The sequence below is a fragment of the Corvus cornix genome, chromosome 1 (assembly GCF_000738735.6).
Source record: "Corvus cornix cornix isolate S_Up_H32 chromosome 1, ASM73873v5, whole genome shotgun sequence".
Classification (NCBI taxonomy): Eukaryota; Metazoa; Chordata; class Aves; order Passeriformes; family Corvidae; genus Corvus; species Corvus cornix.
The window spans coordinates 78,404,600-78,413,419 of NC_046332.1; positions in this window are offsets into that span (position 1 = coordinate 78,404,600).

Sequence of the window (8,820 nt, forward strand, 5' to 3'; positions counted from 1 at the left end):
GGTCCAGAGTGCTCACCCCGGGCACACACACACGGCCACGGCAGCACGATCAGACCACGGCAGCTTTTCCATTAAAGTTGTGGTAAATCTTCAAAGGATCTTATTGTGTCTGTGGCCAGTGCAAGCCACGCAGTGCCTGTGGTGAAACTCAGATTTGCCTTTCACACACACGGAGACATCACCAGGCACAGCTCCTTAGGGCAGGGATTGAGTAGAATGAAACAATTTGCCCTTAGTGGAAAAGTATTTTTGTTATTAAGATGATACATTGCGTGGTGCAGGTGGGACAAAGCCCCTTGTCCCAGCTGGAACTCTCACGGCAGGCTCTGTCCCCACAGGGTGCCGAGCAGTGGAGGGCTGTGATTTAGCCCTCAGCCCTATATGTGGGCGTCTTACAGCACGGAGAGAGTACTTTCCTTCCTAGCACTTCCCAAAATGTTTGCAGAAGCGCAGCCTGCCCTGTGACCAGCAGGATGGCCTTCCCCATGGTGTCTGTTTTACTGGAGACCGCTGGGGTTTTCAAATCCCAAGAGGAATTTTTATGCTCTTTTTAGTGGTTCTAGGGTTTGGGGGGTTTTCGTGGTGGTGGTGATGATGATCTTGCTGGTGTCTGGTTTTATCCCTCCAAAAAATTCCTAATATATCAGGAAATTCCCATCACAGGGCGTTTGGGATGCTACTGAAAAACTGAAGCCAAGAAATACCAAGGTTAAAATTACAGTTAAGCTAAATATTTCCCTCTGGGTCAGTAAAGCTCAAATTATTATTTAATTGCCTAATATTGCTAATGTTTTAAAACAGTGACATTAAACTCAGTACTAATCTGTGTACTCATGTACCGTGAGTCATCTGTATAGAAATTACACATTATTGTCATGAACTTACTAGAAATTGAAGGCACCTAGCAAGAGTAATAGTGAAAATCGGCTAACAAGCATCTGTTAATGGAGATACTTTTGTTACTCGAGGGTTTATATTACACGGAGGGAAAGGTCTGCTAATAACAGAATAACTGCTGAGTAAATTATTAAAAATATTCCCTAGTAAAATGGGGATTTTCTACTTGCACATCTGTCAAGAGTTAAGCTAATCAGACTTGCGTGGGGCTCGGAAGTTCGTGAGCTGTTTCATCACGACGGTGAAAACAGCCAATGGATCTAACACTGCAGAAGTGTTACCTCTACAAAAGTCCTGAGCCCACATGGCGAGTGGATCCAGGACCATCCTTTCATCTCCCTAAAGCACTGCACGACACACAGCCGCAGCTGAAAAAAATACTGGTCACATCAGTTCAGGCTCACTGTGGCACTGATGGTGCAAAGCTCCTGTCCACCTTCACTACAGTCTCTCACATGGGAGTTTTATCTCCACAGATTCACACACCGTTGAGGAAATAAATTTGGATGAAGCTCAGCAAAATGCCATTGGCTTCCATTCCCAGGTCCCCACAACTCCTCGGATCCGTTGGAATCCCCATTGCTTGGCAGGGACGGACGGGGAGGTTTGTGATGCAAATTTATGCCCGGGACTTTTCCGAGCAAACACCCCCTTTGTATAATCCCTCCGGTCCCCTGGGCTCTGCGCTCACACAGGCACTGAAAAGAGAGCTGCAGATCCCAGAAGGGGAATCACGTGCTGATGACCCATGACCTGCCACCCGCCTGGGGATGGAGGACCTCTCCTGGGAGCCATGGGAGTGGGAAATGCCATCACTGTGTCAAAAGGGGGCCTGGATACAGCAGGGTCGGAGGGGTCTCAGCCCCTGCGCAGAGGAGGGAGATGACCCAAGTGGCATCACCAGCCTTGAAAACAGGTGGAGGAGCCCAAAGTTCTGGGTGACAGCCGTGTCCAGGGTGACAATTGTGCCCAGGGCCTTGGGAATAAGACAGAGGGAAAGCAATGCTCTCTGCCTGATTTTATTTTTCTTTTTGCAATGCAAAAGAAAGGAAGTGGGTTCTTCTTTTGTGCAAAACATGCTCCTGCCCTGTGTGCAGCAGGTGCTGTGCTACAGGAGTGCAGCCCAGCTCCACCCGTTTGCACGGCTCCAGCAAGCCCAGCGGGGCTGCACCACTCTGTGCTGCACAGCAGGCAAGGCCCTTTTGGATGGGGAGAGGGACTGAGGGGATCCCCTTCCCAGCTGTGGGGACCCACTCCCTGCCTCTGCAACACTGGATGAGCTGAAAGGGGATCCCCCCTCAGACAGGGTAGAGAAGACCTTTCCACCCCAGTTTGCAGCCCTCTCATTTAGGACATACTGCCCTTTACTGAACCCAGTGGAATGTTGCGTGGGATTTGAGGAGTGAGGTTCAACTTCAAAGTTCATCTAGGCTTTCTTCTGTTGTGTCCATGTTTGCATAAACTTCCTTGGGCCTGGCAGGGAGCAAGCAGAGTCCCACAGCCCAGGTATCCATCCCAGCGTGAGCAGGACCTGCTGTCCCAGGGTGTCCCTGGTGCCAGAGACCCAGCCAGGACACAGGGGACACCTTCTGCGGGAGCGCTGTGCAAACATTCAGCATGGAGGGTCTCTTTCCTGAAATGTGCATCATGGTCCTTAACCATGGCATGACTCCAGCCAGGCCCCTGCCTGGTGGCCACCACATGATGCTTCCCAGAGCCAGATGTTGGGTATTTCAGGATAGATGTGCACCTCAGAGTCACATCATCATCACAGCACACCACTCTCTGCCATCCCATGAAGGCTGCCTGCAGCCTCCTTTTGCTGCTGGAGACCTTGCCATGGATGTTGCTTCGCAGCCCAGCAGGAAAGCCAGGCTGCAGCTCCATTGGGATCAGGTTCTTGAGGCCAGCAGCTGAGCCCAGCCATGGTGGTGGCTGTGGCTGGCGAGGAAAGCTCACGAATTGCTGCTCCTGCAGGCAGGCGCCTGCACACGTGCGGGGAGATCCATCACTGCGCTTCATCCACGGCTTCTTCTTCGGGTGCAAAGCCACTCTCAGGTAGTTGTTTACGTCTGGTGGGATTTCCCAGAGTTGAGAGATGATTTGGAGTTGGACTTTCTGAGGGCAAGGCAGCATAACAAATGAGGTAACAGCCCTTTCACAGAGACACAGCAGGAAGTTTGTGCCTCCTCTTTCCATTGTATCATCATCGCCTCTCCCTTTTTGCTTTCCCCATCGACTTTGGTTACCTTTTCTCTCTTCTAGTGCAAAACATTCTCAGGAAGCTTTGGGTGTAGACACAGAAATCTCCAGCTGCTTTCAGTTTTGATGCAACAGGCAGGGATTTTCCACAGCTCGGCCCCTGCATCCCAGGTCACCATTACTCATCTGGCTGTAGAGCAGAAATTAGGAGAATCCCTGATTTTGACATTCTTCTGTCCATTCAATAACAGCAGTTACATGGGAGGACAATGTTTTGGAGGCTTTAACTTGATTTGATGGGAACTGTAGAGGAATAAAAATATGAAGATTCCAACCAATTTGTGATAAAAATCGGAAGAAAACAATTACTGGAGCTTTGATATGTTTGAAATCTGATCTGGCCCTAAATCTAAGTGGGAAATACTGAATAACAAAGCAGCTGAAATCTGCTTCTGCATGACATGACTGACTTTGTTCTGCACATGCAGCACCAGCTCTGGAAATGATGTTGCAGCCCCAAGTCACGACAGTCAGAGGGGTGGCACAGCTCATTTCAACATCCCGAGCAGTGGAGCACAACATGGCAGCACCTTTGGGAGCTTCCTTCCACATTCCCTTGATTTTAGTCCCAAAATGTGGGCCTGAAGCCCTGTGTGTGGGCCACACAACCACCACTGTTCCCATGTGCCCGTGGCTTCGCTAAGCCTGGCTGCCGAGAGGGGCTTGCTGTGCTAACAGGGGCAACTCTCAGTCAGGAGGGTCAGGGCACCTTAGTAGGAGAAATACCAATGAAATTCACAGTCTGAAATAACTTCCTCCAGTGAGCATGAAAGGCACTTTCTCCCACGCTGTGCTATGACTTAGAAGCTCCATTTTGATTTTGCAGGAATAAGATTAAAGTTTTCTTGGTATCTGATTTCTGTGGTTAAAAACAATGTTTAAATGCTTGTTTGAAAAAACACAATCATACGGCAAGTTTGGAGAAGTGAGGTCCTATTTTTATCTGTCTTTTTCTTATGCTAGGGCCACAAATGCTGTATGTGCACATACAAATTTGTAACGTACATCTACAACATGAGCAAAAACAACTGGTGTAGAAGATGATCACAAAATACAGAAATGAGTGTTTGTGATAGAGAAAGTGCTAAAAACACATCTTAATTCCATCTGGATCTCTAGGATCCTATACAACAATTTCTTTTGGCAGGTTACCCTCATATTTTGTGACTTGTGAGTCTTTTCCATTTATTCTTTGCGGTCAATGTTTAGGCCATGTTATGACCAGGTTTTGGCCATGTTTAACACATACCAGGTAAATCCTATGGCAAGTGTAAAAATTAGCATCCTCGTGAGTGTCTCCATGGGGTGCTCTGTTCAGTGCACGAACGCCTCAGAGAATCACAGAGTGGAAGGTTGGACGGGACCTCTTAGGGGCAGCTTGTCTGACCACACTGCTAAAGCAGAGCCAGCCTGGTTGCCCAGGACTGTGTCAAGACAGCTTGTGAATATCTTCAAGGATGGAGACTCCACAACCTGTCTGGGCAACCTGTGCCAGTGCTCAGTTGCCCTCACTGTGAAAAAGTGTTTCTTGATGTTCAGAGGGATCCTCCTGTGTTTCAGGTTGTGCCTGTTGCTCTGGTCCTTTCATTGGACACCATTACACAGAGCCTGGCTCTGTCCTGCTTGCACCCTTCCTGCAGGCATTTATACACATCATTGATATCCTCCTGAGCCTTCTCCAGGCTCGACTCACAACTGTCAGCGTTTCCTCTCAGAAGAAATGCTCCAGTCTCTTCATCATCTTTGTGTCTCTCCAATATGTCTGTCTCTGTGTACAAAGGAGCCCAGAACTGAAACCAGGACTCCATCTGCGACCTCACCAGGGCTGAGCAGAGAGCAAGGATTATCTCCCCTAACCTGCTGGCAACACTTTGCCTAAGGGACCCCAGGATGCCATTGTCCTTCTTTGCCACAAGGGCACATTGGTGCCTCGTGTTCAGCTTGGTGTCCTTTCCTCAGCAGAGCTGCTTTCCAGCTGGTTGGCCCCCAGCCTGTACTGGTGCCTGGGGGTGTTCTTCTGTAGGTGCAGGGTTTTGCACTTCCCCTTGCTGGACTTGATGAGATTCCTGCCAGCTCATTTCTCCAGCCTGTGAAGGTCCCTCTGGACAGCAGCACGACTTTCTGGCATCTCAGCCACTCCTCCCAGTTTGGTGTCATCAGCAAGCATGCTGGGGGTGCCCTCTGCTCCATCATCCACATCATTAATGAGGATGTCAAATAGGACTGGACCCAGTAGTGACCCCTGGGGCACACAATGAGTTACTGGTCTCCAACCAGCACCCGTCTTGCCAATCATCACCTTCTGGGCCTGGCTATGCAGTTTTCAACCCACCTCAATGCCTCAGCTTCATCTGCTGATTTATCTACCCAGCACTTGCATGTGAGAGACCGGGGTGCTCTGTGCTTTATTGTGGGAAAGGAAACCTCAGAGAAGTCATGGTAAGAAGTGAATAGCTGGAGACCTCGACACATGATTTTTTTTCAGAGCGGTTTGCTCTTGCTTGCTCAAAGGGTGCCTGTAACAGGTGTAGTGCCAACCCCAAGCGCTCAGCACTCCTGTGTACTTCCACCTCCTCAAGCCCTAATCCTGCAGAATCCTGTGGCTTTTGGGAGAGGGTGGGACCAGCTCACTGCAGAATAAAAACATTTGTTAAGGAAAACCTTTCTTAACAAAGGCCTCCCTTCGCAGTGCTGGTCAGAGTGAAGTCTGGCTTTCGTGGCTATTTCTGCCTAGACTCGGTGTGGGCAGAGCAAAGAGACAAATCTGTTTGCACCACAACAATGATTCACCTGCAGAGAGGCCCACGCGGCGCCGAGCACGAGCACGGCACAGTCCCGGGAGGAAGCAGTCGGCCAAAGGTGTCACACACCCCTGCACGTGCTGCATGTCTGCACGGGACCTGGGCTGGCTTGGCACAGACAGTCCTAATGCAAGAAGGTCTTAATTTATAGGGCCAGAACTTCTGTGGGGGTCTTTGGCGTTGCTTTTGCTGGAGGTCCTTTGTAGGGCCTGGATTTACCTTTCTCTGTAGCTCCCTTCCCTGGCAGATCTCTTCCCCTGAAGTCCACTTGCAGTGGGCAAGGGGCTGCAGCTGTCAAATTTTACCTTTTAGGGTTTACTTGTAAGACCAGATAGATCCTTTCCACCTTAAATTGTAGTTTCCAAGGTTTGTTGGCTAAATACTGTTTTAAAATGTTTTTTATGCTTTTGCTTCTCCCGTCTTGTCTCCTGAGTCGAAGTTGAGGTTGATCTCCTCCCTTACATGCCTGGGAATATATTTTCGAAATTATTTCTTCATAGAGGAACTTCTGCTTCTTGGGGTTTCACTCACTTGTAACGTATTCATGAAGACTGCAACATTTTAGCTGCTAATGCTTATTGAAAACACTTCAGTCTCTGGGCTGTACTGTAGCTACATTTGATGCTTAATGCTTTAAATGATTTGTGGTCATGAGGAGTTTGGCCTGTCAGCATAATTATAAGTGGAGAGGCTTCTGAGCGCTCCATAAAAACTAGAAAGAAAATGGTACAAGCTTTTTGCATCTTTTTCATGTACGTGGGAGATATAGAAAATTGACCTCTAAATAAAGCTTTTTTTAGGAAAAAACAGAATCACATCTTAGCTTAAGGGAAGATGCTTTCAAGAAACAACCCCCCCCCCCTTTACACATAGAAGTATAGCCTGCTCAGCATCACATTCAGCCACCCCACAAAGCCATGAGCCATCGCTCAACAGGCCAAAAGAGGACCCTGCCTGACCTCGGCACAGAGAGAAAAAAAATTGTCTTTTAACGCCCCATGGCTCTAAGCCCCTTCCTATTGGGAAGGTTTTGCACAAGTGGGAAGTCCCAGCACTTCCATTGCAATGACTTGCAGCGATGCCTTGAGAGGCCTCCTAGAAACAGAGACTAGACAGGAGTAAGGGAATAAAGATAGATATTTATTTGAAAGGTATTTCAAAGGTACACCCTGGGGAGCCAGAGGCTACTGCCAAGATGGACCCCAAGATGGACGACAGGTCATGAGTTCTTCACACCTTTATAGGTTTGGTTCATTTGCACAGCAGGGTTAATTCTCCAATTAAAGCTTCAGTTTAATGATGTAATTCCCCCCCAGCTTTCTCCCCTCCTTTAGAGGCTTTTTGTTTTATACTTTTTGGGCGTAGGACGGTCTGAGTGTCCTTGAAGAGCAGGCCAGGAGAGGCTTTGTTATGTCTACCTAGCACGAGAGAGCAGAAGTGAACAAGCTACAAGAAACCTCAGAGTTACACACTAGGCAGTACAGGATTTGAAAAATATAAAAGTTAAAACCTAGGGCATCAGCAGAGACAGGGATAATTCCTCTCCATCAGGGGCCAAACATTCCCCCTGCTCACCACTCTAGCATTTCACAGATTTTACCTCTGCCATGAGACACAGAGGAATGATTTGCATCTCATGGACAGGGATCTGAGGCAGGGAATTAAGTGGTATAGATTGCTTTCCTTACAAATTGCAATTGTATGGTTTAGCATCATGAAGCCAGAAATCCCAAAGAGGGACCTTGCCTGTGAGCCATGCTGGAAACATTTAGGGGCTGTTAAAATCACGCATTTGTTATTCTGCTGGTATTTTGCTTGTGACATTTGCATGTTGTGGAAACAAGTTTCTGATTATTATTTTTAAATTTGTTGTTACTGTTGTTGTTGTTTGATTCTCCATTAGCATTAACTGTCTGCAGCAGTCCAGGCACTTTGGAGCTGTTAAAATGTGTAATCTTGAGATGTGCAGTCAGAGAAAAGTGTTTTGTTCTTCACAACCACAATCAAAGTCTGAGCTCAAAGTCTAAAATCCTGCTACTTTGAAATAATTTTCAAGTGCAGGAACAGGTCTCCTTCCTCACCCAGGTCTTACAGCAGTGCTGCTGGTTCTGTAGTACCATCACACGTAGCACACATGGTATCACGTCATCTACTGCTGGCTACCCTCAGGCAAGAGGGAATTCAGCTCTCTTCCTTAATGTGTCTTCAATCACTGACTCCCTATAACATGTGAATGTCCCTGCTTAGAGGGGGGAAGTGACCACTGTGGCTGCAAACGGTTGGTGTCAGAATGAGTTAAAGCTTGGCTGATAGAAAATGGGAATAAGGAAGAGTATTTCTAAAAGGGCAAGAAACAAAGGGGATTTTTTTTCAAGAGCTGGGGGAAATTTGAGGGAGACTAGTAATTTCCCATCTCTCTAGTGTGATAGTCATCTGATGACTTCAGTTAGCTTTGACCATTAATTACACAATTCACAGGAACAAACACAGCAAAGGCACCTCTTTGCAGTGGTCTTATTAGTGGGGTTTTCTGTTTGGTTGGTTTTTGGTTGGATCTTCTTTTTGGTTGGGTTTTTTTTTGGTTGTCTTTTTTTAATGCATTTAAGTACCCTGGGACAACAGAGATAATTCTAATATGATTTAAATGCCAGTCCCTATGAAGAGTACAATTAGTTATTCACTAGAAATGGAGACAGTGTAGTTTCAGTAGCTTGACTTCGATACTCCTCAGAAGGTGTAGATAAGGATATGCACAGTCTCCCCACCCACACTTGTTTCATGAATTAATAGCCTGGCTGTGGCTGGCAGATGGAATGCCTCGAGGTGAAAAAGCAGTTTCTGCCTTCAGCTCTTTCTTGTA